This window comes from Ambystoma mexicanum, chromosome 3p, assembly GCF_040938575.1.
Source record: "Ambystoma mexicanum isolate Mex_15411 chromosome 3p, UKY_AmexF1_1, whole genome shotgun sequence".
In the NCBI taxonomy this organism is placed as follows: domain Eukaryota; kingdom Metazoa; phylum Chordata; class Amphibia; order Caudata; family Ambystomatidae; genus Ambystoma; species Ambystoma mexicanum.
This window is the reverse complement of record NC_090925.1, coordinates 393,752,492-393,769,519: the sequence shown is the minus strand read 5'-3', so window position 1 is coordinate 393,769,519 and position 17,028 is coordinate 393,752,492.

Below are 17,028 nucleotides of genomic sequence, written 5' to 3'. Positions count from 1 at the left end.
AGTGGAGGAAGGTGATAGGATCATTAACATCCGGTGGGCAACTAAGCCCTCCACGCAAAATGGCCACTATGAACGTCACTAAATACTTGACGTTCCATTGGCTAAACATGTTATAGGACCCTTAATTATGCGGTCCTCTATAATTGGTTGGCTTCTAACCCCGTTAGTACTTTTTCACTTACATCTAGCAGCATGCAGACTGAACCTCCAGGTGCGGGTGAGTCATCTTAACACTAGCTTCCAACCAATTACTGTATCCATCCATCATAACCTCAATGGTCCAGTGTTAATTAGTGCTTTGAAGATTGGCCTTGAGCTTGTACTGTGCTCTGAGAATTTTAACGAGTGTGGGCACAGCCTACCTTCGTGCGTATGTGTGACCACCTCGATCGTCCAACTTCCTTCTTCCAAGTGACTGGACACCATGAAATCGAGCTTCTAGTGTATTTGATTTTATTTTCTGATAGTGCTCTGACGTCTTTTGTTTTGCTCAACTCTCTAACAGACCAGAAAATGCCAAGTACAAGCGGCTGAGGCCACAAATCATGCCAACAGTGCCTCCATAGGAACTAGATGGACTAAATCGATCTGTACCACCTTATAGTTAGCCTTAAAGATTATCGCCACCCCTCGTGCAGAGGGACGGTCAAGATGGAGTATCGTATACTCAGGTGGAAGAGCTTGCACGAGTGTGGTTGCTGACAAATCTGTCAACCAGGTTTCTGTTAGGAATAGAAAATTCAGTGAGTGACTGCTCAGCAAGGTGCTAATGGAGAGTGCATGCGCCTGCAGAGATCCTGTATTCAGGAGCATGGCGCACATATCACAGTCATCTACATCCAAGTGTTTAGGGCTAATAATAGGCAGATCGCATCCCTCTGGAAATACCGTAGTAGGTGGTGCCAGATCCAGGATGGTTTTATGAGGTAGCCGCAGTCCATGCCCGTCCATGGCTCAAATGGGCACAGACGCGCTTGACATTAGTGCGACTTCAGCGCGTGAGGCCCTCTCCTGCTGAGCCCGACCGCTGTGCCATCGGGTGAACCTTCCAATTAAGGGGCACATGGTATTACCATAACCAATCCGCTGTCTTGCCTGATAGAGGTAGAAGGCAGACTCAGGAAGTCAGTGCATGCGTAGGAATGAAAAGTAAGCAACAGCAGAATTTTGACGCCTTCAGCAGCATCACATTTTATTACATGGTTATGGGATGGGAGGTGTGACATCCAGCTGGAGTGGGGCTTTTCATTGTGAAGTTTTGCACCCAGCCTGAACAGGGTTTTCCTGAAGTAAGTGTCTCTTCAAATGTCACTGTAGTTTTGTTGGTGAAACATATATACATTGCTTTAGTCAACCCACACATCCTGTTCTGCTTTCATGACATTTTTCTTGAAGCAGTGATATCTTTTTCCATTGTGGCTTTTTAAAGCTGTTTTTATTTACAAACACATGTGCAGGCTGTTTTTTGTTTCCATTGTTTAAAATCCTGTTTTCCATGTCACAGGATTCTTTGATTCCTCCTTCTTTTGTGAATTAAACTGCTGTTTGTCCATGGATAATGACAGGTAGGCCCCTTTCCCCATGGTTCTTTCACTTTACATAAACAAAAGAAAAGTAAATAAGGGCACCTGGATATGCCCTGAAAAACCCAAGTGGGTGTAGTTGAATCAACAAAACAAAATTTCAGGGTGTGCGGTCACAACAAAACAACTGGTTTCACATGGAAGTGTGGTGAAAATCAAAACCTGCTCATATCTTGACTTGATACATTTTAATTAGCATAAAATTCATGATGACACAGTGTGGGGATAGAGTACCCAGAGATATGTAGAACAACATACAGTACAGGTAGGTACAATCCAGCGAGATGAACTAGATTCAAATGGATAACATACAGGTTCTGCTAAAATCTGAAACCCTATTGGGTTGTGCAGGTACAACAGGGAACACAAGAAACAAATCCCATGAACATATAGCAATAAACAAAACAATGCTTGAGTTGTGCATTGAACATATGGAATGATCGTCGACACTATGGAATAATCATCGACACAGGGTGTTTCGGCCAAAGGGAGAGCAGTGGAATGCAGCTTTATGTACAGGCCTTCTTCAGGATGTGAGATGGAATGTGTCCGGGTCCCGGGGTCTCTATCTACAATTAACAAAAGGAGTGTGATATGTAAAGGGGTGACCTCAAAGATGAATGATTAAATACTTAATAAGGCTCAAAAACAGATGCTCAATAATTATAACACAAGAACACTCCAAGGGGATAAGGAATGTGGGTCTTACCTAAGACTTATCCAGTGTTAGGGTAAGATGTGTCATCCATCTTAGTGCGGATGGCACCCTGGCGTTTGACTGGCCAAAGTGGAAACAGGTGCAAACCTGAAACCACATAGGGGGTAGAATCTGGTTTGCTTAACTAGTGCAAAACACTGATGGTATAGTGACAAATAAAACGATGCAGTCTTACCTCAAAAGGAGGAGACTGTCCTCAAAATTGAAAGTTGAATAAGGGGGGAAACATTTGGTGCCCACTTGTCGATGCGGATACTGCACGACTATTTCATCCGAAATTGGCAGAATCTGTGTATGAGGCAAAAAATTGTTCAACAAAGGCTGCTGTCTTAGGCAAATGATCTGTTCAGTGTTGGAAGCTCTTTTTTGCACCTGCTTAATCAATTTATTGGTGTAGCCTCTGTCTTTAAGGCGACATTGTAGGCCATCCGCGTGGTGATCGTATTTCTCTCTTTCTGAACAGTTGCGCCTGATCCTAAGAAACTGGCCATATGGTAAATTGTATCTCAAACCCTGAGGGTGGTAGCAAGTGAAATGTAATAAGCTATTCCGATCGGTGGGTTTCCTAAACAGTTTGGTTTTGAGATTGTGGCCTGATCTGTATATGTGGAGATCTAGGAAATCCACTGTCTGATGACTCCAATCCAAAGTAAAACGAATGTGGTATCTGCCTACCACCCAGGCTACCTGTTATAATCTGTGATTGTGGGCTGTCAATACTATGGAACGTAATGGAGTGGAGTGCACGCGCTTGCAGGAAGGCATTGTATGATTTGAGTGCGTGTGTTCTGAAGTGTCAGTTGATGAGTCCCTGCCGGGTGGGAAGCCAGTGTCTGTTCTCCATATGTTAATCTATATCTGGAGACATTAAAGACTTACCTGTAACTTACCTGCACGTCCGGACATCCATTATTACACTGGCAACGAGGTTCGGGGCTGCCGCGGAGGGGGCAGCACAACTGGAGAAGACACTGCCCTCCAAGTCTTTTCCCACCCGGCAGGGTCCCTATCCGGTGTATTCAGCCGTTGCTGGTCCCGCCCGCTGTCATCGCCTCGCTGGGTTTGCAGCAAAAACTGAAATGCAGTGTGGTCTCCGGTGGTCCGCAGCAAGGGCGAATGCCTTTGCCCTTTGGGTCCGGAGCCGGAGCCGGATGTGTGGGTTTCGGCGTTCATAGCGGGGGTGCCCAAGCCCCTGGGTCCGAGGCCGGGGACCACCTTGTGGGCGCTGAAGACTGTGGACTGCTGGTCTCGGGACAGTCCATCGGTTGATGGGGCCATCGACAGGTTCCCAGGAGTTTCATAGCCAATTGTAGGTGGGTGAGCCACGGTTTGGAGCCAGATGGTCCCGTAGGGCGTGAAGATTCCGGCGATCGTAGCAGGGGTGTACAAGCCCCTGGGTCCGACGCCGGAGGATGCCTGTTCAGGAGTTGGTGTCTCGTCAAGGTGCTAACTTCCCCTGTAACCTGTAGGCGGCGCTGTGGTGCGCGTCCATCGGAGCTGCTGAGCACTTTTTGTGCTATTTCCACGGTATTTGGAGCACTTTCGTTTACTCCTTTCCTCGTCAGTGTCGGGCAGCTCCATGGTTCTTGGTGTTAGAGTTTTGAAAGCATCAAGTTTGGGTCATAGAAGTATGCGGTTTTCTTTTTCATGCTGTACCATGGTTGTCTGCGGTGTTTTCTGTTTCAATTGTAGGATTAGCGATTGCCTCATGTTATTTTGCATCATTGATGGCCAGATGGATCTATGGTGGGAGACTGGTCGTGAGTTTCTTCGTTGTGCATTGTGATTTCTGTTGTTGATGAGCAGTTTCACTTTATGTTTTACGTATAGATGGCCGGGTGGGTCTATTTGGATTTTGTGCAAGTTCCTTATCGTGTTTAGCAATCGATGGCCTGTTGGGTCTGTCACTTTATCTTGTTACCACATAGATGGCCGGGTGGGTCTATTTGGGTGTTGGTGATGTCGTGTTCTCCATGGCGTCTGGGATACCGGCCGGGCCCTGGATGTTATTTGGTGAATTGGGATTCATTATTTTTGTGTGTTCATTTAGGTGTACATGTTTCGCCTGGGTGGTTTTGTAATGGTGGAGTATGGGTGTTAGCTTGTGTTGGAGGTAAAGGGTTGCGTGGGTTTTGTTTAGTGCTATGTGCATTTATTCCCCATCTTATTGAGGGTTGGTGTGAGTTTGTGGTTATTTACCCGTTGGGTTAGGTTGTTTCCTGGTGGAATAGGGACTTGTGTGGAGTGCTTGTTGTTTGGGATCATGGATGGCCGGGAGAGTCCATGTTCCTGTGGGTTGTTCTCTGGCGTGGCAGGCTGGAGGTCCTGGGGTGGCAGCCTGGGGCAGAAGGTGATCAGTGCACTGATGTTTGGGACCGTTAGTTTGGTACCAGAGTGTCAGGTGCGGCAGGCCTGTTCTCCGAGGGGCAGCTCGGAGTGGGGTTCCTTTAGGGGTTGGTATTCTTGTAGGTGTCTATGGGTGTAGGCGTAGTGTCATGGGTGTGCTGAACTGGTGTTTTGTGGTGCAGGGTGTGTTGGTGTTTTAGGTGGGTATTGGTTGGTGAATGTGAATCATTTTGAGGTTGTTCTTCATTCGGCGAGTTGGTATGGTTACACGTGTCTTGACACTTGGTTTCCTTGCACATCATTTCACATATACTGTGGATTTCTATCGGAGCAATTATGTTGCGGGATTTTGCAATTTTCAGGATTTTTATGGAGTGCACATTGTGGTGGCCACATGTTGTGCATTCTATGGTTGGTCGGTTTTGTTCTCTTTCTACTCGTGATTAATGAAAGGGGGGAGAAGTGTTATAATCTGTGATTGTGGGCTGTTATTACTATGGAACGTAATGGAGTGGAGTGCACGCGCTTGCAGGAATGCATTGTATGATTTGAGTGCGTGTGTTCTGAAGAGTCAGTTGATGAGTGCCTGCCGGGTGGGAAGCCAGTGTCTGGTCTCCGTATGTTAATCTATATCTGGAGACATTAAAGACTTACCTGTAACTTACCTGCACGTCCGGACATCCATTTTTACACTACCTTCAACAACTAACTCTAGTGGAACACTAGGGTTATAAACAGTCTACCTACTCCCCCATTCTACACATGTCCTCAGACACACACTCAGACATCACACACACACTGCCATTCACCATACAGACAGGGGTAAGGAAAGCAGACACTACAATTACAAGAGTTGATGATTTGCTTCCTTGAGTAATGCACGTTTCTTTAATTATGCTTATGAGAAATAATTCCAATAACGTTCTTATACTGGATGTTTATAAATTGCGCTCAGCCGACACGTGTTTCGACCTCTGGTCATCTTCAAGGCTTACAACTGTGCATAATGCTTATGTCCAAAATTCCTAATGCATCGATATAGTTTATAGTATAGGGCGAGTACCGGATTGAGTACCGCTTACCCGCGTTGTATGCTGCTCGTGCTCCTGTGCTCCTGTGCTCCTGTTTCTCCCGTGTTGAACTTGCTCTGGACCCTGGCGCTGGACGCTATCCTGGGGAGTCTACTTTGGCGTTCTTGGCGCCGGACCTCTGTTCGAGCACTTCGGCTCCTCCCCTCACTGCGGCGATTGGCTGCGTGGTGACACAGTTCCCGCAACAAATATCCGGCGCACGCGCACAGCGCGCGCGCACTCGGGCGAGTACCGGATTGAGTACCGCTTACCCGCGTTGTATGCTGCTCGTGCTCCTGTGCTCCTGTGCTCCTGTTTCTCCCGTGTTGAACTTGCTCTGGACCCTGGCGCTGGACGCTATCCTGGGGAGGTGAAGCTAAGACATTTTTCAATTGGAAAAAAAAAACTTTATTGACACTTTTTGCATACGCAGGGGAAGTGACTCTGTGTTGTTTGTTTGTCTTCTAGTCTACTTTGGCGTTCTTGGCGCCGGACCTCTGTTCGAGCACTTCGGCTCCTCCCCTCACCGCGGCGATTGGCTGCGTGGTGACACAGTTCCCTCAACAAATATCCGGCGCACGCGCACAGCGCGCGCGCACTCGGGCGAGTACCGGATTGAGTACCGCTTACCCGCGTTGTATGCTGCTCGTGCTCCTGTGCTCCTGTGCTCCTGTTTCTCCCGTGTTGAACTTGCTCTGGACCCTGGCGCTGGACGCTATCCTGGGGAGGTGAAGCTAAGACATTTTTCAATTGGAAAAAAAAAACTTTATTGACACTTTTTGCATACGCAGGGGAAGTGACTCTGTGTTGTTTGTTTGTCTTCTAGTCTACTTTGGCGTTCTTGGCGCCGGACCTCTGTTCGAGCACTTCGGCTCCTCCACTCACCGCGGCGATTGGCTGCGTGGTGACACAGTTCCCTCAACAAATATCTGGCGCACGCGCACAGCGCGCGCGCACTCGGGCGAGTACCGGATTGAGTACCGCTTACCCGCTTTGCCGCGTTGTCGGTGGACGGTTGGGGTGAGCTAAACTATATCCTGACCCATCAGTAAGTGTCCTTTATAGTTCTCCCTTGGACCTCAGTTTATAAACTGCTCTGAGCACTTTTGTTCTGTCTTAGCGCTACCTGGCCGTTCTATTTTGGGACTTCATCTAGTCATCTTGAAATGTCGATGCGCGGACGGCTTTATTCATTAAAAACCAACATGCCATCAATAGTAAATGTTGGTAATAGTTTTAATGGCCACCAACATAATTTACAAAAAAAAATGTCTTCACATAAGTCTATCGTTTTGACTCCTTGCCCCATGACCCCGAAGGGTTCCAGTACTACCGTGTTCCACCCTGTGTGTCCGTCAACCCCTAACCAAAGCGCCCAGCCACCAACTCAATTCTCACGGCTCCATAAGTCACTCAAGTCTAACAACAACCACGATCTTCCACCCCAGCGACCCTTTATTAAATCTGTAGCTGATCTTACGACCCCATGCGAACTTTCAGACAATACCATGTTAAATTCACCTTGTCAAGCTCAACTAGTTATAATAGACCGAACTATCCAATCATCCACGTCTACTGATTACAGCTTAGATTTAAATGACTCCAATGAGAATCAAGAGGTATCTCTCTATGCGAGTCAGTGTGAATCCCCAATACCGATTCATAACTCACAGAATTCTCATCAAAACTCTAATGTGTCTCGATCAGCGTCAGTCCATTCTCTGTCTGCGATATCCTATGTGCATCCTACACCGCGTCGCCCATGTACCCTTCCTCAAGGTGACCCTGCAGTGGCTCAATCTCCGTTGCTACAAACCACACTGACTGCTATCAACACTACACTAATGTCTCTATTTAAACTCTTTGAGGTATTGAACTCAAAAATAACAAATCAAGAATCCAAATTAGATGATCTGTTGTTATGGACACATCAAGTGAAATTGGCGCCCTCACCCCTCCCATGTTCAACAGAAGGGACGCAATGCGGTGCTTCCTCTGACATGCGGATGGCAGCTGCTCCAGTCCCTTTAACTTCCAAGTCCACCCCTTATCTGGCGCTGCCTAGTATCGCACAGATTATCACAGTAAGTCCTCCAAAATTGGCTGTTCCTGCAGCTATGTTAAACCAGTCCTGGGTGAGTGTACAAGACTCACCAATTTCTGACCCTATGTTAGAAAATGTTCTACCTGTTATGAATTTCACAATCCCAGATGAGTGCCATCCTGTAGTCTCTCCGAAACTTAGGAAGATTGTTAAAATCAATGCCAAAAAGAAAAAGACTAAGAACATGCTTGCTGCACGAATGTCAAAAGCCTCCATGCATGCCTTTTTCAAAAAAATCACTATGGTCCGTCCTGAAAATAGTAAAACCTCTTCCAGCCTGTCCTACATTTACTAACCTTGATGAACATGCTCTTTCTGTAATACCCGCGGTTCATGAACCATTGGACGCCCTAGTCGAGGCCCTTGATTTTGGTCATACTGACAACATTGACGACCGGACCCGGACTGACACTCGGGCTACACCCTCTGCCCAACAGTTACCAACTCCTAGCGGTCTTGAACCTGAACTACAACGGACAGTTATCATGAGTGAAATGCGTCGCGCATTGGACGCCTATATGGATGAGCGTTGCTCGTTAGCGAGCGACTACCCTTTGAATCCAGCAGTGGATTCCCGGACCAAATCAGTCTCTTGGACCTCTCCGGTAGTTCAATCCAAAATCCCTCCACATCGACCAAATAATAGAGGGCGGCTTATATCGAAACAAGTTTCATGTTTGCTTCCAGAACATCAACAATACACTGCGGAAAAAAATAACATCTCATTCAATAATCTCGAGATGAAAAATGTCAGCAATAAGCAATCTCGCCATCCTATTACCACTGTGCCAGCTTGCCATACACTAATCCTGAAATGTCGTGATGGTCCCTATCCTAAATTCAATCTAAATAGGCAAAGTGTTCTGAATATTTTTGGCGATATATTTGAACTAGAAGATCTAACTTCACACGATATAGCCCAAGTCGAATATATTTCAGACACCACCACAGCAATTGTGAGACTATGGATCCCTTCAGGATTAGTTTTAAATACTATATGGCTTGCTAAAATGTCTTTATTTGAAATGGGGTTCTTGTTGACACAAGACCCGGAGCGCATCACTAAACATGTAGATGCTCCATCAGTTCTTCAATCTCAAATTTATATGAGCTCCCGGGACGACATGCAGACAACTTGGTCTTAACCATTAGTGACACTACAGCCTCATGTAATTAAAATAGCTTCCTGGAATACCCGTGGCCACTCACACTTACACATCTCATTAAAAACACTGGCAGACTATGCTATAATCGCTTTGCAAGAGACTTGGTTTTTGGAATCCCCAACATGGGACAATTTCGATGTCATTTTGCTATCTGCAAAGATGGGAGCACGTGGTCGGCCCTCGTCAGGGCTCTTGGAAGCTGCTAATAAGAAATTGGGTTTCAAAATCGAAGCCTGGAAGCATGTCAGCAACTATATGCAGTTGGTGAAAATTATCTATCAAAAACATATAATAGCCCTTGTTAACATCTATCGTAACCCGGTTGAGTTATCAGATGTGGCTTTCTTTGAGGGCTTAATAGCGTTCATTGATCTAATATCAGTCACTCCTGGCATTACTGATTTCTTTATCATGGGTGATTTAAACATGGATTGTTTATCCCTAGCTAACAGAAATAAGACGACGGCGATTACTACGTGGTCACGCATTATGTCTGATTGTAATATGTGTATGATGAATGGCTCTGTAGAAGGTGACATCCCATCGAATCCGACCTGGCAGCGAGGCACTAGCCAAAGTACCATTGATTATATGTATGTTGAGCGAACCATGCTTACTCACATTCTTCTGTTTGAGATAATAAAGGGGACTGTAAGTGATCATCATCTTCTCTCCCTCCAATTAGCTTGGACGCCTACGAATTCTTCTAGACAATGGCTTGATCAACATTTCATGGTTAATAATACTAAAAATCGGCTTAGATGGACGCATGGAAATCTTATAAAGTTTACGCAGGCAGTTCATCAGTACCATAAATCATCTAAACTGATTGAGTATATTGATTTTCTCGATCCATTTCGGCATACAATTGTCCCAAACCCCACAGTAAAAACTTATAAGCATATATTTGACTATGCAATTAAAGCTCGCAAGACTGAATACCGCAAGGAAAAAAGAGCAATTCTTATGTCAAATAATGCTAACACTAATGCAATTCTAAAAACAGCTAAATGTAAATATTTGAATTGGATTCGAGGACATCGAGCCAAGCTCTTCCAACAAGATGGTGAAGCGATGCTATCTGCCATCCGGTCTAAAAACTCAGCAGAAATATGGCGATATCTCAATCAAAAACCAATTGTAGCCCAAGCCTATGTCCAATCAAATCCTGTAACAGAGGCCGTTTGGGTATCCCATTTCTCTGATCTTTATAGTGATCCAGAATTTGATACGAATGATCACCAGATCCAGTCCTCTAAACCTTGGGACATCCATTGCTCCCCTGACCTTCTAGAAACAATGATCAAAAATTTAAGCTCATCACGAGCTGCCGGTCCCGATGGCCTCCATAATGTCATTTTGAAGGACAATCCAAGACTCTGGGCATCAAACCTTCATGCAATCTTTATACAAGTGATGATTAATCGCAGACTCCCAGGCTCTTGGCTAAGTTCTGTGATAGTCCCTATTTACAAGAAGGGTGACCGCTCAGATCCTCGTAATTATCGGCCAATTGCCTTGCTAGATACCCCAGGTAAATTGTTTGCAAAACTAGTATTGTCTGAATTCAATCAGTGGACAGAAACCTGTGGTAAACGCGATCCTTACCAAACAGGCTTTGTTGTGGGCATGGGCACCTGTATCAATCTTCTCACATTGAACACAATTAAAGCCCTTTGCCAGTCCCATAAGCAGTCAGTCTATTTTGCGTTTATTGACCTGCACGCTGCATTTGACTCTGTTTCTCGACCTTTATTACTGGCGAAATTAATAAGAGACAATTGTCCATCAGACCTCTTTGACATCATACATGCATTTCATGGTACAACTTCTATTCGCGTAAGGCTTACTTTGGAGGGGTTGCTATCTGCTCCTATTCAGACCGCACGAGGTTTAAAACAAGGCTGCATATTAGCGGCAGCAATTTTTAACTATTTCATACATGATTTGAGTATTTCCTTTTTACAGATATGTTCTGATGCCCCTATCTTAAAAGGGGTTAAAATTACTAACTTGAACTACGCTGATGACATTGTCCTAATTTCTAAGACGCCGAAGGGCCTACAGAACCTTATAGATGTGTTTGATCAATATATATGTACGAACCAACTGGTGGTCAATACTAAAAAAAACCAGATTGTAGTCTATCAAGCTAACAAACTTAGTAAGACTAGGTTGGGGTGGTCAATAAATAATACACCACTAGATATTGTACCAACTTACACCTACCTAGGCGTTGAGTTTGATGGCCTAACCAACTCATGCAGCCAGATCGAACGCATGGAGGCAAAGTTGACTGCGACCATCTCGCAGACCAAAATAATACTGCACAAATTTGGGAAATTTTCCATTCAACCGGCAATAGTTTTCTGGACTGTAAAAGCAATCCCTTCAATTATATATGGAGCGGAATCCATTTTGAACTGCAAAAATCTCAGAAAATTTGTCTTTGATAAATTCGAGGGAAAATATTGGCGAGCGGTGCTATCTTTGCCGAACTGTGTTCCAGGTCCTTGGCTGCGTTATGAATTGGGCCTTATTTCAATGCATGCTATTTATACATGGCGTTGTTGTATGTTGTTGCGTAAATGCATAGTGGCACCTCAAAAAGTAACTATTTTGTCGATTATTTCTGGCTTTATGCTAACATCGGATAAATCCTTTGTGAAACTATGGATTGACTTCTGTTTAGAAGCTCTTGCGGTCGCAAGCATACCAATAACCTTGTTAATCTCTAACCCAACAAAGGCAAAAAATCTCTTATACCAACTAGACTGGATCAAGACCTTAGAGAAATGCCAAAAATACCATCAACCATGTAAATACCGATTCTGGCCCAAAACGGTAAGAAGCCCCGAATCTTATCTATTAAAATTCCCATCAGTTGTACTGAGATCAGGAATAATGAGGGCACGTTTTGATCTATGGCCCACTCACCAAGTTCAAGTGAGACGCAATTTGAGATCTCGATCACTTTTGTCATGCAGATTTTGTAATGATTCAACTACGATTGAAACTCTTGAACATCTGGTCTGTAATTGCCCTCAATTATCTATATTAAGATCAAAACATTTTTCAAGGGTGATGAGTACGTTAACAATCATTGCCTATGATATGCGCTGGTCCTTTCTACTATGTTCCAACAAACACTCTGTCCAGGTGGCCCTAGTTAATTTCTTGATGGCTATAAACTGGAATACTCCTACCTGAGAGGTGGTTCTAAGCACAAACAGCGACTGACTTGAGGAGTGGTAACTGATTACTAAGACATCAACCAGATAACCTGTGTATTATGACTATACTGATTGTGATGTAGTAATTAGACTGACTGATATTTGTTAATTTACCTATATGTCTTTTGTGATGTTAAAGTAATAATAGTTCTGGCGCTGTTTGAGTCGGCACATCCAATATGAATTATTATTTTTTTTTTTCTAAATGTCTAAATGAAAATGCTCGCTGTTTTAAAAATGTTTAATGTTTGATGTCTGAATTTTGTATATTGAAAAGTTGTTTTTAACAGCTAAATCAATAAAAAAAAAAAAAAGTTAATTAAAAAACGTGTGAGTCAATTCATTACCATCAGACCCACACCCATAATTAAACCAATAAAATTAAATACATATATTAATTACAAAAAAAGGAGAAATCGACAGCAGTCAAGCCATGACCAAAACCAATAACCATGTGTCCATGGCTATTAACCACTATAGTGAAATGATCATATTATAGAACATCACATTGGTTGAATACCAATATATTAATTAAGTATTAAGGTTAAATGCAAAATCAGACAAAGGAATGCAAATTATTGATGTGGTGTGTTTTTTTAATTAACTATACCGATGTAATAGGAATTTTGGACAGAAACATTATGCACAGTTTTAAGCCTTGAAGACGACAAGAGGTCGAAACACTTGTCAGCTGAGCGCAATGAATAAAAATCCAATATAAGAACGTTATTAGAATTATTTCTTATAAGTATAATTATAGAAAGGCGCATTACTCGAGGAAGCAAATAATCAACAGTTTTACAGGGGACAGAGGGGTGAGTCTCTGCTTACAAGGGTTTGCAGCTGTCTAGTTGCTAACAAGTGTGTTAAATTGTATATACCTAAGCGCACCAGTTACCCAGTTAGCCCTCAGCTTGTTTACCTTTATACTACAATTAAGAGTATTCATGTCCATGGAAGATGGGCCTTCTGGACAAAAGTCCTGTCTTGGCATTCTCCCTGCAGCAGGAAATGTCAGCCTTATGACAGCTCACCTGCTGTGTCTCTTTGGAATCCAGAAAGGTCTTCCACAGGGGACGCCTGCAAAGAAATCTATGGTTTGCCCTTCAGGCTGTGCTGTGAGTTGGGGGATCATCCGATACTCCTGTTTGAGGGGAGCAAGACACAGACTATGGGGTTGATCTGGCTGCTATTGGTTGTGGGCCAAGATGGTGATTTGGGAGGACCTCGCGGGAGCCCTGTAACCCCCACCCCCTCAGAGAGAGGGTGCACAATTATTTTACTGAGCCTGTGTTGCTGCATATGGCTTCATCCGCTACAGCGGACTACATTACCTGGCAGTTCACCGCGTGGGCCGTGGAGATGTGCTTGCCTCTCGCGTAGTGCACAAGATCGTGTACATGAACCCGGGGTCATAGAGAGACACGATAGCTTGGCAAAAATAAACACCATCTGCATCGCACACCCGGGAACTCCGCTTCCCAGAATACACCACAAGGGCCTGGATTGTCCAGCAGACCAGAATATAGACCCAAGCAATGGGGCACTTGCCGACCAGGTTTTAGAGCACTCACTCTGGGGGGAAATGCTGCCCGCACGTAGCAGAAGATACTATGGGTGCTGCAGAGACAGCAAGTTTAATCTAGGGAATTCCAAGATGGCACTGTGTGTCATAGCAAACACAAAATCTTCCAGGTCCAATCAAACTCTAATAGCAGCCATTACTTCATCAACCAATCACTGCCCTATGATATGATATGATATGATATGGCATTTGTAACGCGCCTATATACAAATGTTTCAAGGCGCGATGAGGCAGGGGGGAGGGGAACAAGGGTAGACAGACAACGATCCTACTAGGCCAGGTGTCATTCAGATCGCGCAAGTGCAAGGGTAGAGGGGACTGGGAAAAGTGCAATGGGAGAGGGGAAAGTGCAGTACATGGTTAGTAGAGTACAACATAAATAATAGGGCCAGCTGGTGGCAAGTGCAAGGAAAGTGCAGTACATGGTTAGTAGAATACAAGATAAATAATAGGGCCAGCTGGTGGCAAGTGCAAGGTAAGTGCCGGGAGAAAGGGGCTGTAGGATACAGAGACAGTCCCGTAGTGCAGGTAGGCAGTGCAGGGAAGAGTGGCTGGGCCAAGGACCGAGATAGGTGAGTGGCCCAGTTGCAGATTCAGTGCAGTTTCAGTAACTTTAGCAGGGGAGAGAGGGAGAGAAAGCGGAGGCAAAGAGGAAGGTTTTGAGGTGCTTCCGGAACCGGAGATGGTTCTCCTCAAGTTTCAGGGAGGCAGGAAGGCTGTTCCAGAGGGAGGCCCCTGCTGCGGAGAGAGATCTACCCCCAGCTCGTTGCTTTGAGAAGCGGCTGACCCTGAGGTAGTTGGAGGTGGATGAGCGAAGAGCTTGAGAAGGAAGATATTTAGGAAGAGAGAGTTGAAGGTATTTTGGCCCAAGGCCCCAGAAGGCCTTGTGGATAATGCAGAGGGCTTTGAACTTAATCCTCGCAGCCACTGGGAGCAAGTGTAGTGATTTCAGTCCTGGAGAGATACGGTCCCTGGGCTTGAGGCCAAGGACAAGTCTCGCGGTCCTGTTCTGGATGAGTTGCAAAGGGCGGAGAGTAGAGGCAAGAAGATTTAGATAGAGGCTGTTACAGTAGTCCAGCTTCGAGAGAACCAGGGCTCTGGAGACAGTGAGCTTCTGGGGGAAGGAGAGGAAAGGAAGGATACCTCTGAGGAGGTGCAGGTGATAGTGTGACTTCTTAGAGACGTCAGATATGTGAGGAGAGAAAGAGAGTGTGGAGTCGAAGATGACCCTGAGGTTTTTTGCCTTGCAGGTAGGAGCAGGAAGAGGGCCAAGGGAGGCCGGCCAGAGAGCTGCAGGGAAGGAGGGAGTGGGTGTGCTAATAAGTAGAATCTCAGTCTTACTGGCGTTAAGGCAGAGGTCGTTGGCGGCACACCATTCCTGGATAGCAGAAACACAGTCAGAGATGAGGGAAGGGGAAGAGGAGGCCGAGGGTAGCCTGAAAATGAGCTGGGTATCATCCGCGTAGCACTGAAAGTTGGGACAGAGAGCGGCGATGAGGTGAGCAAGAAGTGCCAGATACTGGTTGAACAGCCCGGGGGAGAGGTTAGATCCCTGGGGGACACCACAGGTAGAGAAAAAGATGTCAGAGAGGAAGGAACCCAGTTGGACCTGGGAGGGTCGATTGGAGAGGAAGGAGGTCAGCCACGCCAGAGCCTGACCAGTGATACCCAGGTTATCACGGAGACGGTTGAGCAGGATGGTATTGTTGACAGTGTCAAAGGCAGAAGAGAGGTCGAGCAAAATGAGAACACAAGCGGTGTTAGAGTCAAGGTTTGAGAGCAGGTCCTCACGGATGTTCAGGAGAGCAGTTTCTGTGCTTCTGGCAGCTCTGAAGCCAGACTGATGGTCATGAAGACTACCAACATATTCAGCATGGAGATTAAGCTGGGAGATGGCCAGTTTCTCAAGGAGCTTGCCCAGGAAGGGAGCGATAGAGATTGGGTGATAATTAGCTGGGCAGGAGGGGTCGGAGGAGGGTTTCTTAAGAAGAGGGTGCACAAGGGAGTGCTTAAGGGGGGATGGGAAGACTCCAGAGGCGAAGGAGTGATTGCAGAAGTCAGCCAGGGCAGGAGCCAGGGAGTCGATGTGGTCCTTGATAGTTTTGGAAGAACAGGGGTGGACCTGTTTTGACGAGACTTTCATAGATCGGACTTGTCTCGAAACCTCCTCAGCAGAAAGAAGGGGAAAGGCAGAGAAGGAGGGAGGAGGGGTGGCTGCAGAAGGGCGGCAGAGAAGGAGGGAGGAGGGGTGGCTGCAGAAGGTCCAGAGGGAGAGCAGGGAATAGAGGGGGGGAGGTGATAGGAGGAAAGTGAGGACAGGATGTCCTGAGTTTTTGAAATTAAGTGAGAGGCCAATGCCGTGCAGAGGGCCTGAGAGGGGACAGGAGAGGTGGAGACTGCAGCAGGGTTGGCGGCCAGCTCCTTGCAGATTTTAAAGAGTTCGGCCGAATTGTTAGATGCCGCAGAGATGCAGGCTTGGATAAGGGCTCTCTTCTTAGTGAGAACGGAGAGCTGGTATTGCCTTTGGAGCAGGCGGCAGGCCCGTTTGTCAGAGGATGAACATGAAGCACGCCATTTCCTCTCTGCCACCCTGCACTTGCGTTTAAGGGTGACAAGATCCGAGTCATACCAGGAGTTACATTTGGCCTTGGGCTTCATGCGGATTTTCATGACAGGGGCAAGGATATCAAGGGTATCAGGTATAGCAGAGTGGAGAGTGGAGAGGGCTGTGTCAGGGTGTGAGTCAGCCGAAGGGGGAGGGGGGCGAGAAGGTGGTAGCGAAAGCCTCAACTGACACGCACTTCATGGGTCGGATGACCGTGAAGGTGGGTGGCAGTGATGAGGGTAACTTTGCCTGTGGGGTAGGGAAGGTGAGGTGGGAGGATAGGAGAAAGTGATCGCTCCAGGAGAGAGGAGTGGAGAGAGGGACAGAGAGGGGAAGGTCAGAAGAGATCAGGGCATCAAGAGTGTGCCCTGCAGAATGGGTCGGCCCAGACGGGAGAATAGAGAGTGAGAGAGAGTCGTAGAGGTCGTGAAAGAGTCCAGAGGGAGGACAGGAGGCATCAAGGTGGATATTGAAGTCTCCAAGAAAGAGGAGTTGAGTGGTTGAGGACAGGAGTGAGGAGGAGAGGTCAGCCCACTCAGAGAGGAAGGAGGACATTTGACCAGGTGGCCGATAGATAGTAGCCACGGTCAGGGAATGGCTAGGAGAGAGAGAGAGAGT